Source organism: Trachypithecus francoisi, unplaced genomic scaffold, assembly GCF_009764315.1.
Source record: "Trachypithecus francoisi isolate TF-2019V2 unplaced genomic scaffold, Tfra_2.0 Lachesis_group3, whole genome shotgun sequence".
Classification (NCBI taxonomy): domain Eukaryota; kingdom Metazoa; phylum Chordata; class Mammalia; order Primates; family Cercopithecidae; genus Trachypithecus; species Trachypithecus francoisi.
In genome coordinates, this window is record NW_022681468.1 from 125225103 (window position 1) to 125239355 (window position 14253).

General features: G+C 44.3%; 1 protein-coding gene across 10 annotated transcripts in view; it reads left to right on the forward strand.

Moving 5' to 3' along the window:
• Nucleotides 1-7742: 7742 nt before the first annotated feature.
• Nucleotides 7743-14253, forward strand: part of CSNK1G1 (casein kinase 1 gamma 1) — a 224238-nt gene continuing 217727 nt past the window's right edge. For 9 of the 10 annotated variants that reach the window (XR_004431950.1, XR_004431949.1, XM_033189790.1 and 6 more), the window contains exon 1: nucleotides 7743-8014. The gene's annotated coding sequence lies outside the window, so the exon portion shown is untranslated. The remainder of the gene's footprint in view (nucleotides 8015-14253) is intronic. The other variant, XM_033189794.1, reaches the window with a different exon arrangement.

Here is a 14253-nt window from a genome sequence, read left to right on the forward strand (position 1 = left end):
TGCCTGCCACCATGCCTGACTAATTTTTTAAATATTTTTAGAAGAGACGGGGTTTCACCGTGTTAGCCAGGATGGTCTTGATCTTCTGACCTTGTGATCCATCCGCCTCGGCCTCCCAAAATGCTAGGATTACAGGTATGAGTCACTGCACCCGGCCAAGGTTCAAATTTTTTAGAAACAATTACGCGCCTAAATTCAACTTCAATCTGGGAGCAGTGGCTCATGCCTATATTCCCAGCACTTTGGGAGGCCAAGGCAGGTGAATCACATGAGGTCAGGAGTTCGAGACCAGCCTGGCCAACATAGTGAAACTCCGACTCTACTAAAACTGCAGAAAAAGACTGGGCGTGGTGTCTCACGCCTATAATCCTAGCACTTTGGGAGGCCAAGGTGGGCAGATGACCTGAGGTCAGGGGTTCAAGATCAGCCTGGTCAACATGGTAAACCCCATCTCTACTAAAAATACAAAAATTAGCCGGGCGTAATGGCGGGCACCTATAATCCCAGCTAACTGGGGAGGCTGAGGCAGGAGGATCACTTGAACCCGGGAGGCGGAGGTTGCAGTGAGCCCAGATTGCGCCACTGCACTCCAGGGTGGGTGACAGAGTGAGACTCTATCTTAAATAAATACATACATACATACATACATATATACATACATAATAAAAATGCAAAAATTAGCTGGGCATGGTGGTTGGTGCCTGTAGTCCCAATTACTTGCGAGGCCGAGGCAAGAGAATCACTTGAACCTGGGAGGTAGAGGTTGTAGTGAGCTGAGATCATGTCACTGCACTCCAGCCTGGGCCACAGAGCGGGACTCCCTCTGAAAAAAAAAAAAAATGAATCTTTTCAAGTACATGTTTGATGATGTATCACTTTGATTAGGCAAATTTATACACAAGGTTTCCTTTACAAAGCATTTTCAAAATGTACCATGGCAACTTAGCTTTTCTAAACAGAAGGGAAGTATAGACCCCTTCTTTTCATTGAAACTGAATTAAAAAGTAAAATCTGGCCAGGCGCAGTGGTTCACGCCTGTAATCCCAGCACTTTGGGAGGCCAAGGCGGGCGGATCACGAGGTCAGGAGATCGAGACCATCCTGGCTAACATGGTGAAACCCCGTCTCTACTAAAAATACAAAAACTTAGCCGGTCGTGGTGGCGGGTGCCTATAGTCCCAGCTACTCGGGAGGCTGAGGCAGGAGAATGGCATGAACCCGGGAGGCAGAGCTTGCAGTGAGTCGAGATCGTGCCATTGTACTCCAGCCTGGGTGACAGAGCGAGACTCCGTCTCAGGGGAAAAAAAAAAGTAAAATCTACCCATTAAGAAGATAGTTAAACTAAGATAGATAGATTGCTTTTGAGGCAGGGTCTCACTCTGTTGCCTAGGCCAGAGTGCAGTGGTGTGATCTCAGCTCACTGCAGCCTCAACCTCCCTTGCTCAAATGATCCTCCTGCGTCAACCTCCTGAGTAGCTGGGACTAAGGCATGCGCCACCATGCCTAGCTAATTTTTAATTTTTTTTAGATATGCGGTCTTGCTCTGTCACAAGCTGGTCTTGAACCCCTGAGCTCAAGCGATCCTTCCACCTCAGCCTCTGAAACTGCTGGGGTTAAAGGTGTGAGCCACCACGCCCAGCCAAAACCAAGGTTTTAATTTTTTACCCTTCACAAAGTTAATCTATCTTTTTTTTTTTTTTTTTCTGAGATGGAGTTTCACTCTTGTTGCCCAGGCTGGAGTGCAATGGCACAATCTCGACTCACTGCAACCTCTGCCTCCCGGGTTCAAGCGATCCTTCTGCCTCAGCCTCCCGAGTAGCTGGGATTACAGGCATGTGCCACCATGCCAGGCTAATTTTGTATTTTTAGTAGAGACACGGTTTGTCTATGTTAGTCAGGCTGGTCTCGAACTCCTGACCTCAGGTGATCCACAAGCCTCAGCCTCCCAAAGTGTTGGAATTATAGGCATGAGTCACCGCGCCCAGTTTGGTTTTTTTTCTTTTAATGCATTATTCAAATTTTACTGCTAGTGTTATTCCTGACCAGATAATGGTTAAAACTACTCCTGAAGTTTTGAATGCTAGAGCATTGTGAGCATCATATGTATTTTGTGTTTCCATAGTTTTACAAAGGAAGAGCAAATATTCTTTTTTTTTTTTTTTTTTTTTTTTGAGACGGAGTCTTGCTCTGTCGCCCAGGCTGGAGTGCAGTGGCCGGATCTCAGCTCACTGCAAGCTCCGCCTCCCGGGTTCACGCCATTTTCCTGCCTCAGCCTCCTGAGTAGATGGGACTACAGGCGCCCGCCACCTCGCCCGGCTAGTTTTTTTGTATTTTTTAGTAGAGACGGGGTTTCACTGTGTTAGCCAGGATGGTCTTGATCTCCTGACCTCGTGATCCGCCCGTCTCGGCCTCCCAAAGTGCTGGGATTACAGGCTTGAGCCACCGCGCCCGGCCCTGAAGAGCAAATATTCAAGAGAAAATTATAAAGAGAGCTCAAAGACTTATTTAAAAGATGTCTAATGCTTATTGTTTTTTCTCGCACATCTCTCCAATGAGATTCTTAAAAAAGTAGAATTTTGCCTGTGTGCAGTGACTCACACCTGTACTCCCAGCACTTTGGGAGGCTGAGGTCGGAGGATCACTTGAGCTCAGGAGTTTGAGACCAGCCCGGGCATCATAAGCCTCATTTCTACAAAGAATAAAAAAATTAGCTGGGCATGGTGGCACACATCTCTGGTCCCAGCTACTTTGTAGGCTGAGGCGGGAGAATTGCTTGAGTCCAGGAGGTTGAGGCTGCAGTGAGTCATGATCACATCACTGCACTCTAACCTGCATAATAGAGAGAGACCCTGTTTCAACAGACAAAAACGTTTTTGGAATATAAAGCCTAAACTAAATGCACTTTTCTCATGTGTACACTACTTACAAATTCTACTGTACTTAGAATCTTCAAGCTAACTCACTTTCAGAAAAAAATGTTCAACTGAGCCTTGGTTCAATCATCATTGTTATGATGGTTTCTTTTACCTTTGAGAATAGCATATGGAAGTGGGAGAGAGATTACAGGTGTGAGCCTCTGTGCCTGGCCACGACCTTCAATTGTTAGGTAGTTGTTATATCTTTAGCCTTCCTAAGGATGTTATGTCTTCAAGCTTTCTAAGCCTTAACATTCAATGGTTTATGTCATATGTATCCTAAGTGACTTTTTCTAAGTCCCTTGTGTAAGGGATTATGTCTTTTATATTGTATATTGCTTAGGCACATAAATGGTAAGTTTGGCTAAATTTCTTCTTATTGACTCCACACATTCATTAATTGTTAGACTCTAGTTTTGATATTTTATTTTATTTTTTATTGTTTGAGACAGAGTCTGGCTCTGTCACCCAGGCTGGAGTTCAGTGGTGTGATCTTGGCTCACTGCAACCTCCACCTCCCAGGTTCTCCTGCCTCAGCCTCCCAAGTAACTGGGATTACAGGCACCCAGCACCACAGCCGGCTAATTTTTTGTATTTTTTTTTTTTCTAGTAGAGACAGGCTGGTCTGAAACTCCTGACCTCAAGTGATCCACTCACCTTGGCCTCCCAAAGTGTTGGGATTACAGGCATGAGCCACCATGCCTGGCCTAGTTCTGGTATTTTATGTTTGAAGATGCCAATGTAACTCTAACAATACTTAAATATTAATAATTGAGTCACAGCATATTGGGTTTCCCCAATATACATTAGATATGTTAAGTTTTGAAATGATTACAAAGGGCAATAAAAAAATGAAGATAGCTCAAGAGAGTGGGAGAAAAGTTTGGAAGTCCCATATTGATTTGTAGGATGAAGGTACTGTACTGACTTAATGAGGGCTGTTTGAGATCTAGCCCAGATCTGAGAGCACTGTCTTATAGTTCATATTAAGAATATGGATTCGTGGCCGGGTGTGGTAGTTCACACCTGTAATCCAAGCACTTGGAAAGACTGAGGCCTCAGGAGTTCAAGACCAGCCTGGGCAACAGAATGAGACCCCCATCTCTACAAAAAATACAAAAATTAGCCAGGTGTGGTAGTTCACACCTATAATCCCAGCACTTTGGGAGGCTGAGGCAAGCGGATTGCTTGAGATCAGGAGTTCAAGACCGGCCTGGGCAACATAGTGAGATCCCATCTCTACAAAAAAATACAAAAATCAGCCGAGTGTGGTGGCGCTCTGCACACCTGTAGTCCCAGCTATTTGGGAGGCTGAGGTAGAAGGATCGCTTGAGCCAACAAGGTGGAGGCTGCAGTGAGCCAAGATCGTGCCACTGCACTCCAGCCTGGGTGACAGAATGAGACCCTGTCTAAAATGAAGAAAAAAAAAAAAACAGAGAATATGGATTCCTCACAAAAATCACAAAAGTGTAGTTAAACTCACATACCTAATTTTAGGTGGGGTTTGTACTATCCATCTTTAGAGACTTCAAAGCAATGAGTATGTTGAAATAATAGAATAGAGGACATGTTACGAATTAGGAGTCAAGCCAGTTATTCATATACCTATACAAAAGTGTCAGTTTTTAAAAAGCTGTACGTCATGAGGTCAGGAGATCGAGACGACAGTGAAACCCCATCTCTACTAAAAAAAACACAAAATATTAACCAGGTGCAGTGACGGGTGCCTGTAGTTCCAGCTATTCGGGAGGCTGAGGCAGGAGAATGGCGTGAACCCGGGAGGTGGAGTGTGCAGTGAGCCGAGATTGTGCTACCATACTCCAGCCTGGGCGACAGAGCCAGACTCCATCTCAAAAAAAAAAAAAAAAGCTGTAGGAAGAGAGGATGTAAACAAATGCTGCTTATAAATCATTTTTCTTCAGGCAGTGGGTAAAATGAGTGATGCATAGGAATTTGAATTTCTACACTGGCTTACACTATCACATTTAATCGTAACTATTGATTTTCTCAATAAAACATTTCTTTCTATATAACACATTTATTATTTACCATAATCATGTTTTAATTTTTTGAAACATCCTAGTCTATCATAGTTTTAGATATGTTATTATTCATTGAGCTCATTTTGTTTACTATTTCAGGGTTTTTTGACATTTAAACCTGTTTGGCAATTGAAATACCAAGCTCTGTTTTGTCAGGGTAACATGTTTACCACTTGTCACTTTCAGCCAGATTTTTTTTTTTTTTTTTTCTTGGAGAGGGAGTCTTGCTGTGTCCCAGCCTGGAGTGCAATGGCGTGATCTCAGCTCATTGCAACCTCCGCCTCCTGGTTTCAGGCAATTCTCCTGCCCAGCCTCCCAAGTAGATGGGATTACAGGCATCCACAACCACACCCGGCTAATTTTTATTTTTTATTTTTTTTATTTTTGGTAGAGATGGGGTTTCTCCATGTTGGCCAGGCTGATCTCAAACTTCTGACCTCATTTGAGCCACCCTCCTTGGCCTCCCAAAGTGCTGAGGTTACAGGCATGAGCCACTGCATCCTGCCCAGGTTTTTAAAGGAACAATTAGTGGATGAGCTCAAATTCCATTTGAATTGTGCATGTGTATATGCTCCCACATGTATTCATGTCAATGGCAGAAGTGGAAATGTATTAAACATCCTATAGACTCATTTGAGCTTGAAGTGATTTCTTAAAGGTTTTGCTGAAGTGATTACCTATGGTGAATCAATTTAACCCTGTCTCATGCATACATGAAACCAATAGACGGTGTTTTGTTTAAGTGACCAAAGCTAATTTCCTGTCTGTCCCAGTTAAGGTGGACAACAGTTCAATTTTGGTGACTATAAAGAGGTTATCATGATCAATAAAATTAGAGCCTGTCGTGTCAAGTATATTCACTACCATGGAATAGAAAACAAATTTAGGAGCTACTGTTAAGCATTCTGCTTGTAAGCAGACTTATTTAAGATCAGAAAACCAAATGAAGATTTTTACTCATTTTTCTCTGAATGCCCAACTGCATTACTCTGAATATTTACCTGCCATAACGATATGGGTTCTTTTCCTTTCTTTTTTCTTTTTTCTTTTTTTTTGAAACGGACTCTCGCTCTGTCGCCCAGGCTGGAGTGCAATGGTGCAATCTTGGCTCACTGCAACCTCCGCCTCCTGGGTTCAAGTTATTCTCCTGCCTCAGCTTTCCGAGTAGGTGGGATCACAGGCGCCGGCCACCACGCCCAGCTAATTTTTGTATTTTTAGTAGAGACGGGGTTTCACCTGGTTGGCCAGGCTGGTCTCGAACTCCTTACCTCAGGTGATCCGCAGGTCTTGGCCTCCCAAAGTGCTGAGATTACAGGCATGAACCACCGCGCCAGGCCCCCAGATACCAGTTCTTGTTCTCCAGTATTATTTTGTTGACTTTTACCTCAACCAATTCAAATGTTTTCAAACCCCAAATCACCCAGACACAATAAATGAGGTCTCTTTTCTTATCCATAGTGCCGATATGAAAGTTTATTTTGAGGATTTTTTTTTTCTTTTTTTTTGAGACGGAGTCTATCTCTGTCACCAGGCTGGAGTGCAGTGGCGCGATCTTGGCTCACTGCAACCTCCACCTCCCGGGTTCCAGCGATTCTCCTGCCTCAGCCTCCCGAGTAGCTGGGACTACAGGCACACGCCACCACGCCTGGTTAATTTTTGTATATTTATTTATTTATTTATTATTTTTGGGACGGAGTCTCGCCCTGTCGCCAGGCTGGAGTGCCATTGGAGTGCAATGGCACAATCTTGGCTCACTGCAATCTCCACCTCCCGGGTTCAGGCAATTCCCCTGTCTCATCCTCCCGTGTAACTGGGACTACAGGCCCGCGCCACCACCCCCAGCCAATCTTTTGTACTTTAGTAGAGACAGGGTTTCACCATGTTGGCCAGGATGGTCTCCATCTCCTAACCTCGTGATCCGCCCGCCGGGGCTTCCCAAAGTGTTGGGATTACAGGTGTTAGTCATTGCGCCCGGCCTATTTTGAGTTTTGAGTGGAGGATTAGACAGTCTTCCTTCCCGAACTTGATTATGGGCTCCCTTTAGCCTTTTTCTTTGTTTTCTGTTTTGTTTTGTTTTGTTTTTTCCTTTTCTTGGGGTTTTTTTTTTTCTTTTCCCGAGACGCAGTCTCAAGAGGTCCTGAGAACATGTGCCCTACTCTCTGTTTTAAGGATTAAAGTAAGTGTCGAGTTACATTGAATCTTTTTTGCCTCTTCCATTTGGCTAGGTTAATTCCAGACCTTACACAAACATGTGCAGCTCTTATAAAACATAGGTGAAGACAAACATTTTTCTAACCATTCGTCTTCATGGGCTGTCACAGGAGAACTAAGTGCATGAAAAAGCTTTCACAACATTGAAGGAAATTTTAAAAATCTGGTTGAAACACAATTAAAAATCCACAAGAGGGAGATGCTTGCTAAACCGTCAGAAAACAATTCCCTCGAGGCACCTGAGAGCGGAGCCTTAGGAACAGCCACTGGGTCAGCCACGGGATTGAGGGTGGGAGGGAGCAGGAGTATATAGAGATGGGGGGCTTGGTGGAGGAGTACAGTTGAAGGGAAAAGCGGGATGGGGTTCGTGCCTCTGGCAGCGAAGCGTGTACTCGGTCTAAGATCTTGGGCAGAAGGTAAGAGCGTGTTGCCAAAGGAGAGCTGAGTGCTCCCGATATATCTCCTGGTAGTCCCAGAAGAAATGGGGGTGGGTTGCTTTGAAGGCACTTCCGCTTAGCAACCCCACGCGGTTGCTAAGGAGGGGGAAGCCGTGGGGATAACCCGGAAGTGATGGTGTCAGTTTATCGTTGCTTGCACAAGGTTTGTCCTATTAGGTGCGCCAGGGTACTCTGCGGCTCCGGGACGAGGGCGGGGCCACGCTAATGGTTCCGGTTCGGCTCCAGCCGCTCCTCGGCTCCTAGCCTTCTCCCTCCCCTCCGCCTTCTCCCCTCCCTCCCGCTCCTGGGAAAGAGAGAAACCACCGCTGCGGGTGGGTAGAGAAGCACTCGGCGCCTCAGGGAGGGGACCGGGCCCGCCTCATTTGCGCCTTGCAGCACTGCTGGATCAGGTACCTGCGCCGGCTTCGACGGGGTTCTGTAGGCTGAAGTCTGAGCGTGTGTGTGTGTCTGAGGGGGTTGGTGGGGGGCCCTTTCCTGGGTGTGGGTGGGGGACGCCGGGATCCCGGGTGGGGCGCAGTCTGGCGTTTGTGTCTGTGGAGGGTTGCGGGGGCGGAATGGAGGGGCTGAGGGACACAGCGGGTGGAGAGTTTCGGTTAGCGGGGTAGAGGTAGGCGGAGGAGGCACCCCTTCCGAGAAAGCCGACTTCGGCCGTTGTGGACCGGGAGTTTGCCACCTGGAGGGCTTACTCTGTAAGGGGGAGCATCCTCTGGGAGCCAAAAGGAGGGCGCAGATCTTGTCAGGGTGGCTGGGGCAATCCCGTGGTTCCATTGCCCTCTTTCCCTACCCACCCCGCTGGGACAGAGCTGGACTTCCAGGGTTGTGGGGGTTCTGAGTCGGCTGGGCACCGCGGGGAGCCGCCCTTGCGGAGCTAGGACACAAGAGTGGGTAATGAGACCTCCCTCTACCCAACTTCCGTGCGCTTCCCCCACTTCTTCCTTTACTGTTCCCTCGCCCCCACGTCCTACAGGAGCAGTGTCCCCCAAGTGGGCAGGCATCACATTGTAAAAGAGAGTGAAACTGGGTTTGTTGCCCCTAAATTATACTTAAGATGTTTAGAAAGTGCCTGAATGACATATTCAACCAAGTCTCCCAGCTCGATATTAATTCCGGTGTAAATTACCTTAGAAAAGTTGAATTCTGAAAAGCATTTAACAATAGGCTAGTCCAGGTGTAACCTTGTGTAGTAGTTGTACGTGTTTATTTTTAAAAAATGGAATGAGGAAACCATATAGATGTATTAGAGGTGTAGGCAAGACATGTTGAGGCAAGGCTTTTCCAACCTCTTTCTTACCTGCCAGTAAACCTGCCCTAATTTAAATGAAGTAGAAAGATCCTCTTCATTTTTGTTTCAATCAGTGACTGAATGCTAGGTGCTGTGTAGTGATGTCTCAGAATAGATATGTGAATTTTCAGAGAGAAAATGAATATTCTGCTGTTGAGCCTGTGTCTTAATCTTTTAAGGAGATAATTGCGGTCAGGTGGAAGTATTGGCTTTCAGGCAGATAAATCTTGGGTTGAACCTAGACTATGCCAGTTGCTAGTTACTGATCTTGGGCAAGTCATGGAACCTACCAGAGCTTCCGTTTCCTCATAAGTAATATGAGTTAAAATTCTTACCTGTGTTATAAGTAACAGCCCATTTTAAACGGAACCACCTTTGAATTACAAGATAAATTATTATAATTAACTGTACACAGTCAAGGCAGCCCAGTTTTGTGAAACGAGGTTTGAGATAGGAAGGCAACTGGATAATACTTCAAAAAAAGGTATACAATAGGACTTTCAGTGTCTTCTTGAAATTGATCATAAGTAGCATGAAATTCAATCATCAGTAGTTTCTTAAAATTCAAAATAATAAAGTAGAATATAACCCATTTATTGAAACAAGCAAAATATATTTTATAGGTTTTTCTCAGCTACACCATATTGGTGTTTATAGTATAGATTAACACAGAATACATGAAAAAGTAATGTATGTAAATCTTAACATCACGTCTCTTTAAAGAGAATTAAAATTGGGGTGTAAAATAGAAAGTACTTTTTTTGTTTGTTTGTTTGTTTGTTCGAGAAGCAGTCTTGCTCTGTCACCCAGGCTGGAGTGCAGTGGCGCGATCTCAGCTCACTGCAACCTCCGCCTCCAGGATTCAAGCGATTCTCCTGCCTCAGCTTCCTGAGTAGCTGGGATTACAGGTGCCTGCCACTATGCCGAGCTAATTTTTTATGTTTTTAGTAGAGACAGGGTTTCACCGTGTTGGCCAGGTTGGTCTTGAACTCCTGACCTTGTAATCCACCCGCCTCAGCCTCCTGAAGTGCTGGGATTACAGGTGTGAGCCACCGTGCCCGGCCTACTTGTAATTTTAAGATAAAAATCATCATCATCATCTTAGGCAGCAGCAGCAGCAGCATCTCTCATCTCAATTAGATTTACACTACTAGAAAAACATATATAATATTCAGAAAATAAATGAAAATTGAATAAATTTCTGCCTTTAAATCATTCGTTATTACAATATGGAAATAAATCCAAGAAACATGAAGTCTGATTTTTATTTATTTTTAGTGACAAGGTCTTTCTCTGTCACTTAGGCCAGAATGAGTACACTGGGACAATTATACTCACTGCAACCTCAAACCCCTGGGCTCAAGTAATCCTCCTGTGTCGCCTTTCCAAAGTGTTAAGATTACAGGTGTGAACCACCTCACCCAGCCCATGAAGTCTTTTTCTTTTTTTTTGGAACGGAGTCTCACTTTGTCACCCAGGCTGGAGTGCAGTGGCACGATTTCGGCTCACTGAAACCTCTACCTCCCGGGTTTAAGCGATTCTCCTGCCTCAGCCTCCCAAGTAGCTGGGATTACAGGCACATGCTACCACACCCGGCTAATTTTTTTGTATTTTTAGTAGAGACGGGGTGTTACCGTGTTAGCCAGGATGGTGTCGATCTCCCGACCTCATGATCCACCTGCCTCGGCCTCCCAAAGTGCTGGGATTACAGGCATGAGCCACTGTGCCTGGCTGAAGTCTTTATACTCATTTGTTTTGTGGATTTAAAATAATATAGTTATGTGTCATCTATTATATGTCAGATTTTCAGCTAACGTAGTTTGCTTTTTGAGGTAACTTATAGTTAGTAATTTTCAAATGTAATTTATACTCAGAGGACAAACATCAAATAACTTGCTGTAATAATAGATGTTTGTGAGAATACAAAGTTTGTAATTCACTATGACCTTTTTTGAGAAGTTCATAGGTTTTGTGTACATTTGTGAGAAATTTTCTTTTCTTTTTTTTTTTTTTTTTTGAGGCAGAGTCTCACTCTGTTGTCTAGGCTGGAGTGCAGTGGCGCAATCTCTGCTCACTGCAGCCTCCGCCTGCTAGGTTCAAACATTTCTCCCACCTCAGCCTTCCAGGTAGCTGGGACTACAGGTGTGCGCCACCATGTCCAGCTAATTTTTGTGTTTTTAGTAAAGAAGGGGTTTCACCATGTTGGCCAGGCAGGTTTCGAACTCCTAACCTCAAGTGATCCGCCAGCTTTCACTTCCCAAAGTGCTGGGATTACAGGCATGAACCAACACACACAGCCCTGAGGAATTTTCAAGTATATTTCTTCCCCATATCTCTTTTATAAAGAGTTGAAATTAGGCCGGGCACGGTGGCTCATGCCTGTAATCCCAGCACCTTGGGAGGCCGAGGCGGGCAGATCACCTGAGGTCAGGAGTTCGAGACCAGCCTGAGTAACATGGAGAAATCCCGTCTCTACTAAAAATACAAAATTAGTCAAGCGTGATGGCGCATGCCTGTAATCCCAGCTACTCGGGAGGCTGAGGCAAGAGAACCACTTGAACCCGGGAGGCGGAGGTTGCAGTGAGCCGAGATTGCGCCGTTCACTCCAACCTGGGCAAGAGCAAAACTCCATCTCAAAAAAAAAAAAAAAAAAGAAGAGTTGAAATTATGTTTTGTGATAGTTACAGATTTTTGGTACGATTATTCAGCTTTCTAAATGGCTCTTCTGAGAGTGTAAGGTCTGTATATATCTAAGCTTTTTGCTGTGTTTTCTTTTTTATTTTTATTTTTATTTTTTTTGAGATGGAGTCTTGCTCTGTCACCCATGCTGGAGTGCAGTGGCACTATCTTGGCTCACTGCAACCTCCGCCTCCTGGGTTTAAGCAATTTTGCTGCCTCAGCCTCCTGAGTAAGCTGGAACTATAGGCAAGTGCCACCACGCTGGCTAATTTTTGTACTTTTAGTAGAGACGGTATTCACCATGTTGGCCTTGCTGCTCTTGAACTTGTGACCTCAGGTGATCCACCCACCTCGGCCTCCCAAGGTGCTGGGATTACAGGTGTGAACTACTGTGCCCGGCCTGCTGTGTTTTCTTGTATCATTTTTTGTCATCCTTTAAATCTTAAAGTTGAGATCATATGCTTTGGTAAAGCTCTCAGAAACTCCCACTTTTTCCCCTGTCTTCTTCTCAAACTTTAATACTGCATTAATATTTTTAAAAATCTTTTTTGTATTTGAGATGGAGTCTCTGTTGCCCAGGCTGGAGTGCAGTGGTGTGATCTTAGCTTAGTGCAGCCTCCGCCCCCCAGGTTCAAGCGCCGCTCCTGCCTCAGTCTCCTGATTTACTGGGAATACAGATGTGTGCCACCATACCCAGCTAGTTTTTGTATTTTTAGTGGAGATGGGGTTTTGCCATTTTGACTACGATGGTCTCGAACTCCTGGCCTCAAGTGATCGGCCTGCCTCGGCCTCCCAAAGTGCTGGGACTACAGGCATGAGCCACTGTGCCTGGCCCAATAATCTATTAATTTTGATATAAGAGATAGGATACTAGCTGCTAGAGTAAAAAATTCTATTTTAATTGTGTGCAATGAATAGAGACGGTTAGAGATTTCTCAATGACCACTTCCTCTCAAAGTCTGTGGCCATTCCAAGGATCTTTGCAGTTAGTTGTCAGTTAGGGAATTTGCTTGTCAGGAAATCTGAAAATGACTAAACCTTTGTTTAATATCTATCTCTTGGATGACCTCAGAAAGTTTTAGGAAAGATTAGAAAGGTTTATATATCTACCATATAATAGAATTAGATAATGAACAAAATGCAGCTAAATTTATTGGTGCTATAAAATCAGGAGTGAGTTACTTTGAAAATGTTATTAAAAAGTCTAGGCAGTGCTTTCTTTTTACACAAACCAAATGAGTATTCTTCCAGAGCTTATTTTTATTTTAAAGCATATTTCTTTTATGGAGCTGTGATTTAGTCTCTAATAAGGATAAATAATCATTGTAAGGAAAAAAAGGCTGGTGTCATAGATTTTAATGCTACATCTTGATAGAAACTGCTTCAGTGGTTTTAGATAAGTGTACTTTCCTGAAAGAACTTTTGAATTTGTGGGATGATAGTTTTTCTCTTTTTAACAGCTAACTTGTCTTTACTCATTTCTGCCCAATATAGAAGCTCTGAGAAGCTGGGAGGAAAAAAAAAAAAAGAATGAATTTACTTCAGAATTACCATTTTAAGTTTTGGAGATTACTTATTTGGAGAGCAAAATTGGATTTTGACATTATTGGGATTGTGTTCAAGATGGACTCAGGAAAAAAAACTTAGATGCCATCTGTTTCAAATTCTTTCTCTTCCAACCCCTTTTATGTTTTATGGCTTTGTGTTCATCAGATTATTTTATAAAAATAAAAATCCTCAGTGGATTTAGGTTATATAATATCAGCTCTATCAGTGAACATGTAACCAAAGATCTTGCATTTTTATATTGAGTTATACAGGATGATGACAGATATTGTTTAAAGTTAATTGTTATTTCAAACTATATGAATGGTACCTTCATGCATCTTTAATTCTCACTGTTCACTTGATAAACCATTTTTGTAAGTAGTGTTTAACATAGTCCACTTGTTGATGGAAGTTGCTTAAAAAAATTGATAAAAAGATATTTTAGATTAAAGCTTTATTCACTTGATGTCTTTTTTTGTTGTTGTTGTTGTTGTTGTTGTTGAGACGGAGTCTCGCTCTGTCGCCCAGGCTGGAGTGCAGTGGCCGGATCTCAGCTCACTGCAAGCTCCGCCTCCCGGGTTTACGCCATTCTCCTGCCTCAGCCTCCCGAGTAGCTGGGACTACAGGCGCCCGCCTCGTCGCCCGGCTAGTTTTTTGTATTTTTTTTTTTAAGTACCGTATTAGCCAGGATGGTCTCGATCTCCTGACCTCGTGATTCGCCCGTCTCGGCCTCCCAAAGTGCTGGGATTACAGGCTTGAGCCACCGCGCCCGGCCTCACTTGATGTCTTAAAACCAGAAGAGAGGCCGGGCGCGGTGGCTCAAGCCTGTAATCCCAGCACTTTGGGAGGCCGAGACGGGTGGATCACAAGGTCAGGAGATCGAGACCATCCTGGCTAACATGGTGAAACTCCGTCTCTACTAAAAAATACAAAAAAAAAAAACTAGCCGGGCGAGGTGGCAGGCGCCTGTAGTCCCAGCTACTTGGGAGGCTGAGGCGAGAGAATGGCGTGAACCCGAGAGGCAGCGGAGCTTGCAGTGAGCTGAGATCTGGCCACTGCACTCCAGCCCAGGCGACACAGCGAGACTCCGTCTCAAAAAAAAAAAAACAAAAACAAAAA